This window comes from Buteo buteo, chromosome 11, assembly GCF_964188355.1.
Source record: "Buteo buteo chromosome 11, bButBut1.hap1.1, whole genome shotgun sequence".
Classification (NCBI taxonomy): domain Eukaryota; kingdom Metazoa; phylum Chordata; class Aves; order Accipitriformes; family Accipitridae; genus Buteo; species Buteo buteo.
In genome coordinates this window covers 32,144,158-32,155,393 of record NC_134181.1, presented here as the reverse complement: position 1 = coordinate 32,155,393, position 11,236 = coordinate 32,144,158, and the positions used below count along the sequence as shown (strand labels likewise).

General features: G+C 52.4%; 1 protein-coding gene across 9 annotated transcripts in view; it reads left to right on the top strand.

Annotated features, from left to right (window-relative positions):
* The first annotated feature begins 2,000 nt into the window (after positions 1–2,000).
* NCOR2 (nuclear receptor corepressor 2) overlaps positions 2,001–11,236 on the top strand; it is a 258,338-nt gene continuing 249,102 nt past the window's right edge. For all 9 annotated transcript variants that reach the window (XM_075041437.1, XM_075041432.1, XM_075041438.1 and 6 more), the window contains exon 1: positions 2,001–2,375. The gene's annotated coding sequence lies outside the window, so the exon portion shown is untranslated. The remainder of the gene's footprint in view (positions 2,376–11,236) is intronic.

Below are 11,236 nucleotides of genomic sequence, written 5' to 3'. Positions count from 1 at the left end.
TATTTTGGGGTATTATTGGATAATTTGGGTATTATTTTTGGTATTTTGGGATTACTGGGTGCAGTGGTTTTGCATAATGGTTTTATAAACACCATTGGGATCTGGTAGCTGCTAGTTACAGACGGCTAGGCTGCCAGAAGACACAGAAATGCAAAAGGAAATCGTCCCCACTATTATAAGAGCAATGGCACAGTGAAAAGCCCATATTCACACTGCAATACCAGCCCAGCGATTCCCTTTGGGACCATGGCCTTCTGGACCATAGGAACACGGGCAAAAAATCCATCTGTGCTCTGGCAGGATATTCAGCATTGCTGGAAAGTCTGTTCAACCCTAAGGGTTTTTTTTTAAATACATTTGATTATAATGTTGTTCTAAGGTCACTGGAATCTAAAAGCCTGGCTCCCGGCTCCTGTAAAATTAATGTCTTGAGTCTTTTTGCCATGGCATGGGACTTGCCTTTCATTCATTAAGTGAAACGTCACAGATATATATAAAAAAAAAGCAGCTCAAGAAATGCTAAATGGCTGGAGGAGAGACACCCTGCAATGCAATAGGGATAAATTCGGTCCTTTATCTTCCAAGATAATCACATCTTTGAGAGGAAGATTTGATCTGCCGCTTTGCTTCACAAGATGCTCAGTCTGCGAGACGAATGCTTACAAACAGCGACTCGAGCCGCATGGAAGGTGCTGCCCGAAGTCGCCGGACGCCCAGCTGCTGCAGGCAGGGGAGGGCAACTTTTCCTGCTGCGTTGGGCTCCTTTGAGGCAATTTGACTCGTGCTCCTGACGTTTATGCTTCCGTTTACGCTCGCACCGAGGCACACGCCTGTGCTTACATATCAAGTCGGGTGACTTAAGGAGTCTGAGTCTGGGCCTGGGAAAGTTCCTCTGCCCCGTGGCAGTGGCACAGCTGTACGGGGGCAAGGAATGCCGTGAGCTGCCCACCCCGCTGTCCCGCTCCCCAGGAAAATGCCACTCGTGGAGATGCAGGAAAAGAGAAATAAACTGCGGGGAGGTAGAGCGGTAGGGAACCCGTGAGTGTCCACCTCTGCCTGCGTTGCCTGCTACTTGCTGGAGCTGGGAGGGTGAAGTGGAGGTTTGCAAGGGGCTTTTCCAGCTTTTGGGGTGGTGGATCACCTGCGGGGGGGGGAATTTGTCCGGGCAGGGGGCACCCAACGGTGGAGCAGAAACGGTGGGGGCTGAGGGGGCATGAACTCCCCAGTCCCGCTGGGAGGATGGAGAGGAAGAAAAAGTAGGAAAAAGCGGGATATTAGTAAAAATCAGAAGCTGGGGCGTGAAACTGGAAGATGGGAATGGCGTGGGAGCAACCTGGGCTGCCTCAGTGCCCAGTTCCTGCTGGCATTCGCTTGTTAAACTTCAGCTTTCCCTGCAAAACTCACCCCCCAGGGAAGGTTTTTGATGTGGCTGGGATTGCAGTGCAGACCCTAATCCAGGGCTGGGAATGCGCAGCGTGGAGTCTTCTCCTGGAGACCCCCGCCGTCCTTCGGGGGAAACCCGCGGTTTCCTCGCTCTGGCGCTGCGGGACGGCCGCGGGGAACCACTTTGCCCGGTGGTAGCCTTCAAGAAACCAAGCGGCAATGGACGCCCTCTGCCCCGCTCCTCTGAACCGCTGGTGTCCGAAAAGGCACCGGCGGGGGGGACTGGCGGGCCCGCTCGTGGCGTGGGCGAGAATCCCTGTTTTCACCCCCCCAAAATCATTAATGACACCCAGTGGCATTACCGCAGCCTGTGGCACCAGTAAAGCTGGGCACACCGACACAGCCGGTGGCACCGGCATAACCGGTGGCACCGGTGCGGCTGGCGACAAGGATCCAGCCGGTGGCCCCGACACCGCTCCCCCCCCCCTTCCCGCCGCCGGGTGCTCGGCGCTGCATGCGGCGGGCGCGGCCCCTTTAAGGCGCGCGGGCGGCGCGGCCCCGCCCCGCCCCGCCCCGCCCGGCCGCCGGGGCGGCTGTGGGGCGGCCTGAGGGACCGCCGCCTCCCGCCGCCTCCCGCCGCCTCCCGCCGCGCCGAGGCAGGGCAGGGCAGGGCGCTGCTGGGCCAGCGCTGCGGCGGAGGGGCGGCCCGGCCCGGCCCCGCGGGCGGGCGAACGAACGAACGAGCGAGCGAGCGAGCGAGCGAAGGGACGGACTCACCGACAAACCGACCGACCGGCGGACCGCGAGGCTTGCGGGGGCGCAAACCCCATGGCTCTGGATTTATAAACACGGCGCAGATGGCGGGGCCGGGTCCCGGCGCCGAGCGCTGCCCCGCCGGCCGCTGAGGCGGGAGGCGAGGCGAGGAGGGAGCAGCGGCGGCGGCGGCGGCGGCGGTGGCGGCGATGGGGGGCGGCAGCTGCCGGCGGGATTAGGTAAGGCGGAGAGGGGAGGAGAGGGGGGGTTGCCCCGGGCGTGGCGCTGCCCGGAGCGGGGCCGGGGGCCGCGGGGACCCCCCCCGCCCGCCCGCTGTCAGGCTGGGGCCGGGGCCGGGGCCGGGCCGGGGGGGGCCGCTCCCCGCCAGGTAGGGGTGCAGGCGGCCGCCGTTACGTAAAAATGAAAATGTGCCGCGGGAGCTGCTCGCTGGGGGAGAAACTTTTTGTTGTTGTTGTTGTTTTTTCTTTTTTTTTTATCCTCAAGGGAAAGCGCTGCTCAGGGAGCTGGAGGGTCTGGGGGTGCTCGCGAGGAGCCCCGCGCTTTGCAAACTAGCGGGGACTAGACCCCCGGTCTGCGGGGTGGGGGCACCCCAAAGGCCTTTTTCTAACACCCCCCCCCCCTTTTTTTTCCCCCACCTTCGTTCAATTCTGCTTTATTTTTCGGTTCTTGCCCCACATACATATTTGAAGCCGGTGGTTTCACGCTGACACGACAGCCCGGAGAAATTAATGTGCATCCAAGGCGTTGTTTGGCGCCGGGTGGGAAACGCAGCCTTGGCCGAGGCTTGCCCTGGTGCCCCAGAAATGTGTCATTTGTGTGTTGGGGAGAGGGCCGGGGTCCTGGGCACGGCCAGCGGCGATAAGAACTGCGGGGCTCACTTACCTGACGATGTGGCATTTAGTGGCTGGTGTGTAAATATTTATGGTGGGTAAACAGGGCCGGTGTCTGCAGGCAACAAGTGTATGTTTCTCTAAACCCCGGCTCCGGTCTCTGTAGTGATTGCTTTTTTCTGTCGATTCTTATAATTTCCTGTTCCTTCTTCTCCCTCGGCCCTTCCTCCTGCTCCCTTGCTCTGACAATGCACAAAGAGCAGGCTGCAGTGGGTGCAGGCAGCTGCCTGCCATGTGGGCTGCTGCCAAAGCCACTGAAGCAGCAAAACCTACAGGGCTCTGGCCCTCCTGGGGCGAGGGGCTGTGTTGACCCAATAAACCCATCGCTCCTTCCACCGCTTTGAACCCTCTGGATGTCCCTGCCTGAGCAGCCCGGCATGGCTGCAGGCACATCTGCCTGCGCTGGAGGCTGGGTCTGCTCCCTGAACTTTGTGTTTTGGGTCAGCTCAAGAATTTGCCTGAGAGGACAGTGCTGCTGGAGGTGATCTGTGCAATGGGTATTTCCTAACGCCGCCCTTTTGGTTCACAGGCGTTTGTGATTTGGACTCTTTCTGCAGCCTCTCCCTCCGCATTCGCATGAAGCAAAGGTTGGCGCTCTGAATGCCTGAAAACGTTAGGGTTTTGCTGAACCCGGTATTTTTAATCTGGCTTTGGTGGATGTGATGTTGTTCCACTGGTATTCCTTGGCCACGTGGGGTGAGAGTTTTTCAATTCAGCGTAGGACTTTTATCAGCAAGGTTAAGTTTTAGTTTGCCGTGTGCTTTACAGATAAAGGTTTGGTAGTGCTGCTAATTCATAAAGGGAAGCGATATGAGTTGGGACAACTGAGTGAGTATTTCCATCTCTTCTGAAAGTGGTGACAAAACTGCTGGAGGGCTTTAGTGAAGCTGTGCTTTCCTAGACGGCTTTAGCGAAGTCGTACTTAATTCTCTGAATTTCACTGCCGACTCGTTGGGTGACTTTGGGACCTAGCTCAGGCTCTCATGTGCCTGGGTCTGCCGGCTCTGCGCAGAAGCCATGCCTTGGGTGGGGAATACGGTAAGCAAGGCTTGCAAAGTATTTTGAGGCTGAGTCCCAAGATGCCATGGGAGGGAAGGGAAGTTCTGTGTGTGACAATATTTTATAACTTCAGTTGAGTAAGTTTCAGTATGAGAGAGACTCTTGCAAAATGCGTTTAGTTTATTGAAAGCAAATGCACTCAAACCTCAGTTTGTTGTTGCCAAAAGGGAAAAAGTAGAAGCTATTTTTGGTGTGAGAGAGGAGATGGGGCACGCACATGTCTGGGGCAGGAAAACACTGGTACTTTGTTCTTCTGGCTTCATGTGGGTGGTGGTTTCTGTTATTTAGCTGTGTGTTTCTGCCAAGCTGCAAAACATACCTGGTTCTGAAAACCCTGCGGAGGTCAGGGCCGTCTCTGCGGAGCTGGTACTGGGCCCGTATGGGAACGCCTCCCACGTTGGCATCTCCAGCGCTGGAGAAGTGGGTGGATGCTTCTGGCTCGACACCTTTGAGTGCCAGGGAGGTGACTGGCATTTTTCACGATGAGATCTGGACTGAAACCATAAACTTGTTTCATGCAAGCCACCGAACAGCTGCTGCTTGGCAATACCTTTCACTTGCTAATGGCTGTGGTTGGATTTGAACCAAGTCGCCTTGAGTGGAGGTTGTGCCAGTCCCTGGAGCCATCCTGCGCTAAATCCAAAGAGGGTTTGGTTCAGGCTGTGTTTGCATCTTGTAATCAGGAGATCCAGTCTGGTTAAGGCAGTTTTGTTATGATCGGCGATGAAGGCGTGCATGCAGCTGTGCTGATAGCTACGCATGTTAAGAGCGCTACCCATCTCAACTCCACGCCAGCTCTGGACTGCACTGGCTGGAATTGGTCATAGGAGCTATCTTCATCTTTCGTGACATGGCTGTAAATTATTTGTCCCCTCAATGGTTCCTGGTGTTCCCCCCCGCTGCTGGTTCTGGTTGTTAGTGGCCTCTGCTGAAATACAGTCCTGTTTGTGGTCAGGTCATCCAGAGAGAAACTTGAAGTCAACCGTAATTTACATGTTTGAGATACCATCGTCTTCACAGCTCTTTGGGGAGGAGGAAAGTTACCATCTCCCCAGTTTCTAGATGAATAGGTAGGAAAGGAGGATTAAATTGGTAAATTTTCAGGTAGTGGGTTTTGGGCAACTGATTTGAGCAGTTGTGAAGGAGTGTGGGTTTGAGAGGGCCTGTGTTTGGGGTGCAGTACTACCCATCCCTGACCTGATGTCTCATTCTGACCAGATCACTAGATATGCCTGAAAATTGAGGTCAGGGGGTTTATGTGAAGTTCAATGTGTCAGAGCGAGTCTGCTGGAAAGCTGGTGAAGAGGAGTCTCTTTCCCCATGAGCGCTCTGCCCGTTCAGCGCGAGGGCTCATTTCTCCCAATGGCAAAGTACTGGTTCCCTCCTGGGTTTTGTGCCTGCAAGCAGGGATCCCCCAAATGCAGACTGGGGGCTAGTTGCAGGCGTACTCGAGGGTGGAAATCCAGGGCAATGTGTTCTTCAAAGGACTTATCTTTTTGCAGCTGCATTTGTGCGAACTGTGGCTTGCTTTAGTCTTCACTGAGAGATTTCAACGGAGAACAGGGTCAGCTCTAATGGAGCTGGAAGTGAGGTATAGCGGCACCCAGTCGCCTCTGTGATTAGTGACTGAGGCTTTTGCAGCCGCTTAAGGATTTGGGCATCATGAGGTCATGGATTCTCATCTAGGATGCTGTGGCATAGGCTTTTGCGTGGCTTTGAAGGGCCCTTGCTGTGTATTGACATAGGAAAGTGGTGGAGAATTGCTATTTATGGCTGGACTTGTGCTGGCACACAGGTGTCAGGGTCTCTGATTTACCCTGTAATGTCGAAGGGATAGATCTTTGCATCACAGCAGAAAATGGAAATGCGTATCACTTAATGAGCGTGGCTAGAGCAGAGATGATTGAAGAGGGGAGCTGGAGTTCCAGAACAAAGGGCACGAAAATGCCCGTAATAGCCTGGTCAGAGTGAGGGGAGGGGGTTGGTAGGAAGAGGAGGAGGACAGAAGAGCAGAAGGAAATGAGTGATTTGGCAGTTTTGGGAAGTGAACCCTGACCCGCGCACGAGGCAGCGGCGGGACTGTACTGGGAATTGAGAAATCTGGGTTGCACCCCCAGTCCTGCTGCCCCCATCCCACTTGTCACTTCCCTTCTGGAGGCCACCAGTTCTCCCTTCCTGCCAACCTGCCTCTGGCAACTGGAGGCTCTCCAGGGTGTGGACTGTCCCTTACAAAAGGCAAGGAGAGCGCCTGAGGACAGGCGTTTCTGGTGAGCAGACAGTGCTCGTGTGGTGCTGCTACCCCTGCCATCTTCACGGTGGGAAGCTCAGAGAGATGGGACGTGGTTGTTGTCGGGCAGGCAAGAAGAGATGCTCATTGCTGTGGACCCTGCTGCTAACAGTGTGTGCTTGGCCGCTGGTCCGAATTTGGTTCGGAGATGTTCAGAGAGGAGTCCTGCCTGCAGGGGAGAGGTGACCAGTGCCGGCGCTGGAGGAAAAGCAATAAAGATGGAGCTTGATGGCCGTGGCTGTGATTGCTACCACAGTGCTAGGGCTGGAGGAGAGTTGGGGCACGGGGGGGGATGACACAGAGAGCAAAGCAATCGGCACGGTTATGTGCCTGCTGGGTGGCAAGGAGGATGCTGATAATGGTTAGTGCTCTCAAACGCTTTATAGCTGCAGAGCACTGAACAAACATTAACGAATGTAAAGGATAGCAGCTTCGTCTAGTTACAGAGAAGGGAAGTTAACTCCAAATTAACTTTATGATCCGTGAAACTGAAGGTTATTTAAAAAAATAATAACATAAATGGAAATGCTGAAGTTTTCCAGAGTCGCTGAGTATGCTGCTTGTTGTTTAATGCCTTCCATTTTTTCACTCCCAGTCTGTGTTTTTGGCTCGGGAACAAATTACAGGCAATATCAGCTTACGCTTGGATTTGAACCCACATTACTCTTAGTCAGCTGAAATATTTCCCCTTATCGCCGCTCCCATAATGTTTATTTTAGACCAGATAGCATCATGGCTTTTCTGCTAGCTGTAGGGAAGAAGCCAGTCTTTGAAACAGCCCAGCACCTTGGAAAGAAATGATCTCAAAGCCAGTTTGCTTTCTGAAAGGTACAGCTTCATTTTCCACCGAGAGCTTTATGCAAGGCTGTATCCCAGAACAGTTCACGGCATTAAAAACCCAGGAGGCAGCAGATGGATGAATTGCTGACAGATTTAAAATCGTATGACAAACATAAAGGATTCAGACGTGAGGCCAAGGCAGGAGGAAGGTTGCGGGGGGAGGTGGAGGCAGAAAGGTCGACTAAGTTATTCTGGGCAGGAGGAGATGTGCAATCAAAGGCGGACTCCAGTGGGTTCAGCCTACAAGGGGAAGGGAAGGTCTTCAAGAGGAGGGATGTGGTGAGGAGCATGTTCCCATCAAAGGGCAGGGAGCCGTCCGTGTCCTGCACCAGTGGTGGGAGGAGGGAGGGGGCCACGTCCAGCCCCGGCAGCGGCAGTGAAGCCAGGAGGAGCGGGGCTGCCCTGGGAGGAGACAATGTGGTGGGGCCCAAATGGTTTCCTCCTGTGGGAAGTGGTCCGAGGGAGAGTGCCAGCGCTCGGGGAGGCAGGGGACGGTGTGAGTATTGTCTCTGGTAGCCGCAGCCGGGGCTGCGGCTCTCCCGGCGGTGCATGTGTCGAGGCAGGGAGAGCCAGCAGGATTTCCTCTCTGCGGTGCTGGCTCCCGGGTTAATAACTAACCAAGCAGTCTAGGTTTATCCTTTCATTGTGGAAGAGAATTATTTACATAATACCACTCCGCGTAATCTTTATTTAGCATTGTTTCCCTGGCCTAACTCTGGACAGAGTGGCGGTGCCCAGAAATGCAGTTTCGACCCAAATACGTGGGAAGTTAACCCTTACTGTCTGGGCGTGCTTCACCCTGCCTGTGCAATGAACTGGCTGTAAACTGAAGAAATACTCCAGTGGCGTGGCCATCTGTCATGTAGTTTTTGGGACCTTTAAGTCTTCTAAACCCTGTTTTCTGCTGGCTTCAGGCTGGTGCTCTGTGCTGGTACCCAAATGCTTCTCACCAGCTTCCTAAGCAACACAGTTAAGGTTTGTCCTGTGCATGTTAGGGCAAGAGAGTGGTTTGTATTGCACTCTTCTGTGTCTTTATGTTAAAGAAGGCAGAAGGAAAGAAATGTGTCAGCCCGTGGGTGGAGGATGACAGGATTTGGGAAGCTTCCTGGTGCGGATCATCCCATCGTCTGTAATCAGTCCCCGAGGACTCTCTGTCTCCCAGGCGGGCAGGTTTCGTCCTCCTCGGGGAGTGTGTAATTGCAAGGTCTGGAGGCTTAGATGGTTGTGTAAAGAGCTGGGGCCTGATTATTGTGGCACACTATGGCGAAGGGCTGAACCCTGGGCTTGGGGTTCAGTGGGATGTGGTGGGAGAGTTGAATCGGCGAGTAGGATGGCAGGCAAAGTCAAGCTTTCTGAAAAATCTACCTGTACCTCCTGCTGTGCAGTGCTGGCTGGAGAGGGTGGAGGGTAGGGTGTCTTGTCCCGCAGTGTAGAGGAGTGTGGGCTTCTAATAAGCTGTGGCAAACAATGGAAAGTTGGCTTTCTTCTGAAAATATTTTAAAACCTTATAAAATTACTGCAACAGCTACGTTTTTATAGGAGCAGGTCTCAGCTGTGTGGTACTTGATCACTTTGTAAATAGCTCAGTTTTTGGCCTCTGCAAACTCCTTGAACACGTACCTCCCAGCACTGCAGAAACACTGGTTAGCACATGGTTTATTGGTGGCAGCACCTGGCTCACATAGCAGAAGGCACTTTGCAGCTCTGCATAAGTGTTTACTGCCGAGGCCGTGTGATCTCTTTGGCCTGATGTTGCAAGGAGCTGGTTTCGCGAAGGCTGCGAGTCCCCAGTGATTTACACTGGATTACCCAGTGGTACATGCACAGTCCAGGCTGGACGTTGGCATGTGATGGCCTCTCCTGTCAGCCTTGCTGGAGGGCGATGCAGATTCTCTGTCAGTTTTATGCTGGTGATCAAGCCTGAAACTTGCTGGAACACAGATAACTTGTTAACAACCTCCTTGAACCAATTACACCTGGCAGGGTGAGTTTGCATTGGATCGGCACTGAGACGTGTGACTGCAGCATTCCCGATCCATTGCTTGAAGCCCTAAAGCTTTGTCTACTGACTCGTCAAGCCCTCACTGTTACTGTCATGCGATTCATGATATCATGTGGTATGTAAATCTTAGATGTGTAACAGAGTGGTGGTGGTTGGTATCAGAGCTGTGTGCTCGGGAAGTTTCTCCAGTCGTTTGCCTGGGGGTGTTTTTCCTGCATTGGGACCTTAAATAACTGTGTCCCCTTTTCTCTGGCACAAGAGTTTCTTCTGTTTGGCGAAGGGGATGACTCTTTCCTGTTGGAAAGATTTCCTTGATCAAGCCCTTGTTTTTCTGCAGGTACCACGTCATATAATTCCATTAATAAACTTTTCAAGCTTTGTCTTGAAAGCAGTTACAGCTTTTTTTTTTTTCCTTTTGCTGCAGAGTTTCAAGCTCATGCCAAAGTCTCAGCTTCATTTCTAGGTCACCGGTCTGCCCTTTCATTTCCCCCCTCACGCTGAAGTTGGCCGGCTTGTTTTGATTTGGTAATATGTGAGGTGGTGTCCACAGACAAAACCAGGCAGGCCAGTGAAATTCATGTTTCCCTGCAGCCTTGTTCCTGTTGTGTGTGTGTGTGAATAATAATTTCCAAATGCTAGACCAGAGGTGATTAAAAACTGTCAAAGAAATAAAATGCAGCAAAGTCTGTGTTACAGAAATCTGTGTATCCAGTGTTTTGGGAAAACTCTCTGAACTGGCAGTGGAAAAAGCTATCAGTATTCTTATTTAAGGCTTTCTAGTCTTAAATAAATGTCACTTATTTGGGAGGTGCTGATGAGGCAGCCTGAGTGTATCCAGGCTATGCAGGAGGCTTGGCTGCCGCTGGCTGTGTGCAGGGGCCTGGGGCCAGTAGTACTGCCTCTCTGCGCTTGCTCTGCAGAGTTGTTTGGGATCCTGAGCTGCTGTTGAGATGTTTTTGCATGATGTGGCACAGGCACCTGGGCAGTTAGCTCAGCTGCGGGTTTGTGGCTGGAGCTGCGTAGCGTGACTGGCAAAGGGTAGAGGGGTGAAAGGCTTCTCTGCAGCCCGCATGGATGCTTGAGTGGACATGAAGAGCTGAAAATCCTCCTTGGGAGTGGCACACAGTGTCTGCTGCTTGCTCTGAGTGAGTACAAGTGGTTGTTTTTTACTGAGCTGCAAGGCAATGGATGTTCAGAGGTTTTTATGCAACTCCAGTGTTGGGACCATGAAGTAGTTGTCATGTCATCAGTTAGATGCGTTGAGCATCTTTATTTTTGGAGCAAATGATCCTGCTGACAGCATGTATAGGAGGTGTCAGCCAGCTCTTTTTTCTTCTTCCTCTCTATTTTTTTTTTCTTCATTTGTAGGTTTTAGTCTTGGCTTGGCTTTGCTCTCTTGACAGGGTAGCTGCTAAAAAATTTTGTTGTGCTTTTTGATTTTTGATGTCTGCGTGTCTTAAGATGCCATGATTAGAGATGCATGTAAAGAGCTGCTGCGGTTTTGGTCCAGAACTCAGCCAGCTGCCAGCAGCGTTCCTGAGGGCTGTGTGGTGATGGACTGAGAAACACTGCAGGATTTTGGGTTTTCTCCAGCATTATGAAACAAAAGTAGAGATGTCTGTGTGTACCTTAAGGGTTGTGTTTTTGTTCTAACTCTGTTGCTGTGGAAAGCTAAGGTTTGCATCTTTTTCACTGAGATTGGTGCTCATGAAATTTCGAGCACTTCTGTGAATGTCCTTAAACTCTGCCAACAGCAGGTGAAAACTGAGAAATGAGGAGTTTGGTTTGCCCAGAGGTGGAGGAGTCGTGCTGCAGAGGCAGACGCAAGCACCCTGGTTGTTCCTACTTTCCCTGCCAAAGACGGTGTGAGTTTTGCTATCTGTTTCAATGAGACAAGAACTTTAAGCTCCATCTGTAGCTCTTTTTTTTTTTTTCATTTTGTTCAGTTGTGCTTTTTAAATGTCCATGGATTTCTTCTCGGCAGGAGGTTTTATTCCCCAC